This window comes from Archocentrus centrarchus, chromosome 24 (genome assembly GCF_007364275.1).
Source record: "Archocentrus centrarchus isolate MPI-CPG fArcCen1 chromosome 24, fArcCen1, whole genome shotgun sequence".
Lineage (NCBI taxonomy): Eukaryota > Metazoa > Chordata > Actinopteri > Cichliformes > Cichlidae > Archocentrus > Archocentrus centrarchus.
The window spans coordinates 19239539-19248318 of record NC_044369.1 but is presented as its reverse complement, the minus strand read 5'-3'; positions in this window follow the sequence as shown (position 1 = coordinate 19248318).

Genomic DNA, 8780 nt, shown 5'->3' with positions numbered 1-8780 from the left:
GTGAGGGTAGGAACGTAGATCGACCGGTAAATCGAGAGCTCCGCTTTTACGCTAAGCTCCCTCTTCACCACGACGGACCGGTGCAGCGTCCGCATCACTGCAGAAGCAGCCCCGATCCGCCTGTCGATCTCCCGTTCCCTTCGCCCATCACTCGTGAACAAGACCCCGAGATACTTAAACTCCTCCACTTGAGGCAAGAACTCGTTCCTGAGCCGGAGATGGCACTCCACCCTTTTCCGGCTGAGGACCATGGCCTCAGACTTAGAGGTGCTGATTCTCATGCCAGCCGCTTCACACTCGGCTGCGAACCGTTCCACTGCGAGCTGGAGGCCCCCCCCCTGATGAAGCCAACAGAACCGCATCATCTGCAAAAAGCAGAGATGAGACTCTGAGGCCACCAAGGAAGAAGCCTTCCGCCACCTGGCTACGCCTAGAAATTCTGTCCATAAAAATTATGAACAGAATCGGTGACAAAGGGCAGCCCTGACGGAGTCCAACACCCACAGGAAACAAATCCGACTTATTACCGGCTATACGGACCAAGCTCTCACTGTGGTTGTACAAGGACTGAATGGCCCGCAACAATGGGCCAGACACCCCATACTCCCGCAGAACCTCCCAAAGAACACAAATTAAAACATACCGTACGTACCATACCGTACACACATACCGTATGTACCATACCTTACATATAAATTTTTAGATATTTATATTTTTTATATTTTATATTTTAATAAATACGTAGAAATATAAATATACATACCGTATGTACTATACGTACCTCACATACAATACCGTACAGACCGCACGTATCTTACCGTACATACCATACTGTACCTACCGTACGTACCGTACATTCCATACCATACATACCGTATGTACCATACCGTACGTACCATACCTTACATATATTATAAATGTTTAGATATTTATATTTTTTATATTTATATATATATATATATATATATATATATATATATACATATATATATATATATATAAATTTTTTAGATTTATTTTTTATATTTTTATACATATATGTAAATATAAATATACATACCATACCTTACTTACAATACTGTACATATCTTACCGTACATACCATACTGTACCTACCGTATGTACCGTACATTCCATACCACACATACCGTATGTATGGCACATACCGTACAAACCACACCATACCTTCCGTACATACGTACAGTCCACAACATACATACCATATGTACGTACAGTATGTACCATACCGTACAAAAATATGAATAAAAATACAGTATGGTATATACTGTATTTTTATTCATATTTTTATATTTATATAAATATAAAATATACATTAAAAATATATATTTACAATTAATATTTTTAGTTTTTATATATTTATTTATATTTTATTTTTCATATATTTATACATTAATAAATATATATAGAAATATATTAAAACATACCGTACGTACCATACCGTACACACATACCGTACGTACCATACCTTACATATAAATTTTTAGATATTTATATTTTTTATATTTTATATTTTAATAAATACGTAGAAATATAAATATACATACCGTATGTACTATACGTACCTCACATACAATACCGTACAGACCGCACGTATCTTACCGTACATACCATACTGTACCTACCGTACGTACCGTACATTCCATACCATACATACCGTATGTACCATACCGTACAAACCATACCGTACATACCATACCTTACATATATTATAAATGTTTAGATATTTATATTTTTTATATTTATATATATATATATATATATATATATATATATATATATATATATATATATATATATATATATATATAAATTTTTTAGATTTATTTTTTATATTTTTATACATATATGTAAATATAAATATACATACCATACCTTACATAAAATACTGTACATATCTTACCGTACATACCATACTGTACCTACCGTATGTACCGTACATTCCATACCACACATACCGTATGTATGGCACATACCATACAAACCACACCATACCTTCCGTACATACGTACAGTCCACAACATACATACCATATGTACGTACAGTATGTACCATACCGTACAAAAATATGAATAAAAATACAGTATGGTATATACTGTATTTTTATTCATATTTTTATATTTATATAAATATAAAATATACATTAAAAATATATATTTACAATTAATATTTTTAGTTTTTATATATTTATTTATATTTTATTTTTCATATATTTATACATTAATAAATATATGTAGAAATATATTAAAACATACCGTACGTACCATACCGTACACACATACCGTACGTACCATACCTTACATATAAATTTTTAGATATTTATATTTTTTATATTTTATATTTTAATAAATACGTAGAAATATAAATATACATACCGTATGTACTATACGTACCTCACATACAATACCGTACAGACCGCACGTATCTTACCGTACATACCATACTGTACCTACCGTACGTACCGTACATTCCATACCATACATACCGTATGTACCATACCGTACAAACCATACCGTACGTACCATACCTTACATATATTATAAATGTTTAGATATTTATATTTTTTATATTTATATATATATATATAAATTTTTTAGATTTATTTTTTATATTTTTATACATATATGTAAATATAAATATACATACCATACCTTACTTACAATACTGTACATATCTTACCGTACATACCATACTGTACCTACCGTATGTACCGTACATTCCATACCACACATACCGTATGTATGGCACATACCGTACAAACCACACCATACCTTCCGTACATACGTACAGTCCACAACATACATACCATATGTACGTACAGTATGTACCATACCGTACAAAAATATGAATAAAAATACAGTATGGTATATACTGTATTTTTATTCATATTTTTATATTTATATAAATATAAAATATACATTAAAAATATATATTTACAATTAATATTTTTAGTTTTTATATATTTATTTATATTTTATTTTTCATATATTTATACATTAATAAATATATATAGAAATATATTAAAACATACCGTACGTACCATACCGTACACACATACCGTACGTACCATACCTTACATATAAATTTTTAGATATTTATATTTATTATATTTTATATTTTAATAGATACATAGAAATATAAATATACATACAGTATGTACTATACGTACCTCACATACAATACCGTACAGACCGCACGTATCTTACCGTACATACCATACTGTACCTACCGTACGTACCGTACATTCCATACCATACATACCGTATGTACCATACCGTACAAACCATACCGTACGTACCATACCTTACATATATTATAAATGTTTAGATATTTATATTTTTTATATTTATATATATATATATAATTTTTTTAGATTTATTTTTTATATTTTTATACATATATGTAAATATAAATATACATACCATACCTTACATACAATACTGTACATATCTTACCGTACATACCATACTGTACCTACCATATGTACCGTACATTCCATACCACACATACCGTATGTATGGCACATACCGTACAAACCACACCATACCTTCCGTACATACGTACAGTCCACAACATACATACCATATGTACGTACAGTATGTACCATACCGTACAAAAATATGAATAAAAATACAGTATGGTATATACTGTATTTTTATTCATATTTTTATATTTATATAAATATAAAATATACATTAAAAATATATATTTACAATTAATATTTTTAGTTTTTATATATTTATTTATATTTTATTTTTCATATATTTATACATTAATAAATATATATAGAAATATATTAAAACATACCGTACGTACCATACCGTACACACATACCGTACGTACCATACCTTACATATAAATTTTTAGATATTTATATTTTTTATATTTTATATTTTAATAGATACATAGAAATATAAATATACATACCGTATGTACTATACGTACCTCACATACAATACCGTACAGACCGCACGTATCTTACCGTACATACCATACTGTACCTACCGTACGTACCGTACATTCCATACCATACATACCGTATGTACCATACCGTACAAACCATACCGTACGTACCATACCTTACATATATTATAAATGTTTAGATATTTATATTTTTTATATTTATATATATATATATATATATATATATATATATATATAAATTTTTTAGATTTATTTTTTATATTTTTATACTTATATGTAAATATAAATATACATACCATACCTTACATACAATACCGTACATATCTTACCGTACATACCATACTGTACCTACCGTATGTACCGTACATTCCATACCACACATACCGTATGTATGGCACATACCGTACAAACCACACCATACCTTCCGTACATATGTACAGTCCACAACATACATACCATATGTACGTACAATATGTACCATACCGTACAGAAATATGAATAAAAATACAGTATGGTATATACTGTATTTTTATTCATATTTTTATATTTATATAAATATAAAATATACATTAAAAATATATATTTACAATTAATATTTTTAGTTTTTATATATTTATTTATATTTTATTTTTCATATATTTATACATTAATAAATATATATAGAAATATATTAAAACATACCGTACGTACCATACCGTACACACATACCGAACGTACCATACCTTACATATAAATTTTTAGATATTTATATTTTTTATATTTTATATTTTAATAAATACGTAGAAATATAAATATACATACCGTATGTACTATACGTACCTCACATACAATACCGTACAGACCGCACGTATCTTACCGTACATACCATACTGTACCTACCGTACGTACCGTACATTCCATACCATACATACCGTATGTACCATACCGTACAAACCATACCGTACATACCATACCTTACATATATTATAAATGTTTAGATATTTATATTTTTTATATATATATATATATATATATATATATATATATATATATATATATATATATATTTTTTAGATTTATTTTTTATATTTTTATACATATATGTAAACATAAATATACATACCATACCTTACATAAAATACTGTACATATCTTACCGTACATACCATACTGTACCTACCGTATGTACCGTACATTCCATACCACACATACCGTATGTATGGCACATACCGTACAAACCACACCATACCTTCCGTACATACGTACAGTCCACAACATACATACCATATGTACGTACAGTATGTACCATACCGTACAAAAATATGAATAAAAATACAGTATGGTATATACTGTATTTTTATTCATATTTTTATATTTATATAAATATAAAATATACATTAAAAATATATATTTACAATTAATATTTTTAGTTTTTATATATTTATTTATATTTTATTTTTCATATATTTATACATTAATAAATATATATAGAAATATATTAAAACATACCGTACGTACCATACCGTACACACATACCGTACGTACCATACCTTACATATAAATTTTTAGATATTTATATTTTTTATATTTTATATTTTAATAAATACGTAGAAATATAAATATACATACCGTATGTACTATACGTACCTCACATACAATACCGTACAGACCGCACGTATCTTACCGTACATACCATACCGTACGTACCATACCTTACATATATTATAAATATTTATATATTTATATTTTTTATATATATATATATATATATATATATATATATATATAAATTTTTTTAAATTTATTTTTTATATTTTTAAACATATATGTAAATATAAATATACATACCATACCTTACATACAATACCGTACATATCTTACCGTACATACCATACTGTACCTACCGTATGTACCGTACATTCCATACCACACATACCGTATGTATGGCACATACCGTACAAACCACACCATACCTTCCGTACATACGTACAGTCCACAACATACATACCATATGTACGTACAGTATGTACCATACCGTACAAAAATATTATTAAAAATACAGTATGGTATATACTGTATTTTTATTCATATTTTTATATTTATATAAATATAAAATATACATTAAAAATATATATTTACAATTAATATTTTTAATTTTTATATATTTATATTTTATTTTTCATATATTTATACATTAATAAATATATATAGAAATATATTAAAACATACCGTACGTACCATACCGTACACACATACCGTACGTACCATACCTTACATATAAATTTTTAGATATTTATATTTTTTATATTTTATATTTTAATAGATACATAGAAATATAAATATACATACCGTATGTACTATACGTACCTCACATACAATACCGTACAGACCGCACGTATCTTACCGTACATACCATACTGTACCTACCGTACGTACCGTACATTCCATACCATACATACCGTATGTACCATACCGTACGTACCATACCTTACATATATTATAAATGTTTAGATATTTATATTTTTTATATTTATACATATATATATATATATATATATATATATATATATATATATATATATATATATATATATATATATATATATATATATATATATGAAATCAGTTGAGGTTGAGACCTTGGTTATTCGATGGCCTATGCCTGGTGCTATATGGACAATCATAATTCTGAGTTATATAAAATGAAAATTGATTTATGGAATGTAACAAATAATCTGTATGATTTCTAAGTTGATAAGAATGTGTATAACACAGAAATGATTTTAAAGCACAACAAGTTAAGGAAATTGTGAAATCTTTTAGAATCACTGAGCAGGGTAAGATGAGGAACTGAAACCTGTTGCCTAGGAATCAGTAGGAACCGAGGGGAAAAACAAGCTGAAAATAGCTTTAGATGGAAAGTACCTAACAGGCCTTGTATTACGAGAAATGAAGTAATGGTTAAGTCAAATACCATAATTGGAAGCTGGGCATTGGAGTGATAATTTGTCATGATGATGTTTTAAAACTAGGATGTGTCTTAGATTTAAAATATAAAAGGCGATGCACAGAAGTAAGAGAATCTTGGGAGCCCTTCCCAGCACCAGGACTGATCTGCAGAATGGACAGGGCCAACCCAGCTGTGGACAACTAATTGACTTGGAATGGTTTTGAGTGCATTCTCCCTGTATTTTCAGTTGAAGATTGGAAGTACCTAGGCTGTTGGATTTCAGGGAGGATTTCTGCATAACAGTAAGGACTATAAAAGAGGACAGTTGACAGAAGAAAACCAACATCTTTCTTTTTGGACTTCTCCTTTTTCCCCACTTCACTGCGGCAGCAACGGACTGGACATCGGGTGTGGTCGCTTCGGCCGAGTGACTCACTTGAAGTCCTTTCTTCCCAAAATAGGATGTTAACCAATTGGATATTTTCAAGCCCCTTCCTCAACAACCCAGCTCTTAAGTATACCATCCTGATTCAGATCTAGTAATTCTGAAAGATATGCTCTGTGATTGATTCATTTTGATTCTGAAACTTAAATTCTAAGTTGATTGTTGAATTTGGAGAATTGATTAAGAATTGATTTTGAGCTAAATGCAAACTGCTTGAGCTGAAACCTGCATAATAAAATTTGACTCTAAAAAGTCAGTATAATTCTCTTGAGAATTATTTTCCCCATTAACGGTACATCTACATCCATGCAACAGTAAAACTCTAGGCAAGTCAAGCTACAACATCTGGTTCTGTTTGGACACACTAGTCGTTAGTAATCCACTTCAACTTTACTTATGTCCCTTGGGCTCACTGTCTGAGCCGATAAAATAATCTGGCCAGTAACAAGTGCACTGATCAAGGGATGAGCCACTACAACTAATTCGGACTATATTTCGGGGTCGACTGTGGAAGCCTTCCTGATCAGCGGCATTGGAGTATAGAGGAAGCGGGGCAGAGGTTAGGATTATTAGTGGTTAGAAGCCAGATGAGTCACCCCGTCACAGCTTAAGTATTGTCACTGAGTTGCAGGAGAGGGTAATACCCCACTGATGAAAGTGATCTGGACCCTATGAAACGGAGTAGCTGTCACAGAGGTAAATACCTGTGGGATCTAACAATATATATAAATATACATACCGTATGTACTGTACGTATCTTACCATACATACCGTACGTACCATACCTTACATATATTACAAATTTTTAGATATTTATATTTTTATATTTATTTATATATATATATATATATATATATATACAGGGGCTGGACAATGAAACTGAAACACCTGTCATTTTAGTGTGGGAGGTTTCATGGCTAAATTGGACCAGCCTGGTGGCCAGTCTTCATTAATTGCACATTGCACCAGTAAGAGCAGAGTGTGAAGGTTCAATTAGCAGGGTAAGAGCACAGTTTTGCTCAAAATATTGCAATGCACACAACATTATGGGTGACATACCAGAGTTCAAAAGAGGACAAATTGTTGGTGCACGTCTTGCTGGCGCATCTGTGACCAAGACAGCAAGTCTTTGTGATGTATCAAGAGCCACGGTATCCTGGGTAATGTCAGCATACCACCAAGAAGGATGAATCACATCCAACAGGATTAACTGTGGACGCAAGAGCAAGCTGTCTGAAAGGGATGTTCGGGTGCTAACCCGGATTGTATCCAAAAAACATAAAACCACGGCTGCCCAAATCATGGCAGAAAAATGTGCACCTCAGCTCTCCTGTTTCCACCAAAACTGTCCGTCGGGAGCTCCACAGGGTCAATCTACACGGCCGGGCTGCTATAGCCAAACCTTTGGTCACTCGTGCCAATGCCAAACGTCGGTTTCAGTGGTGCAAGGAGCGCAAATCTTGGG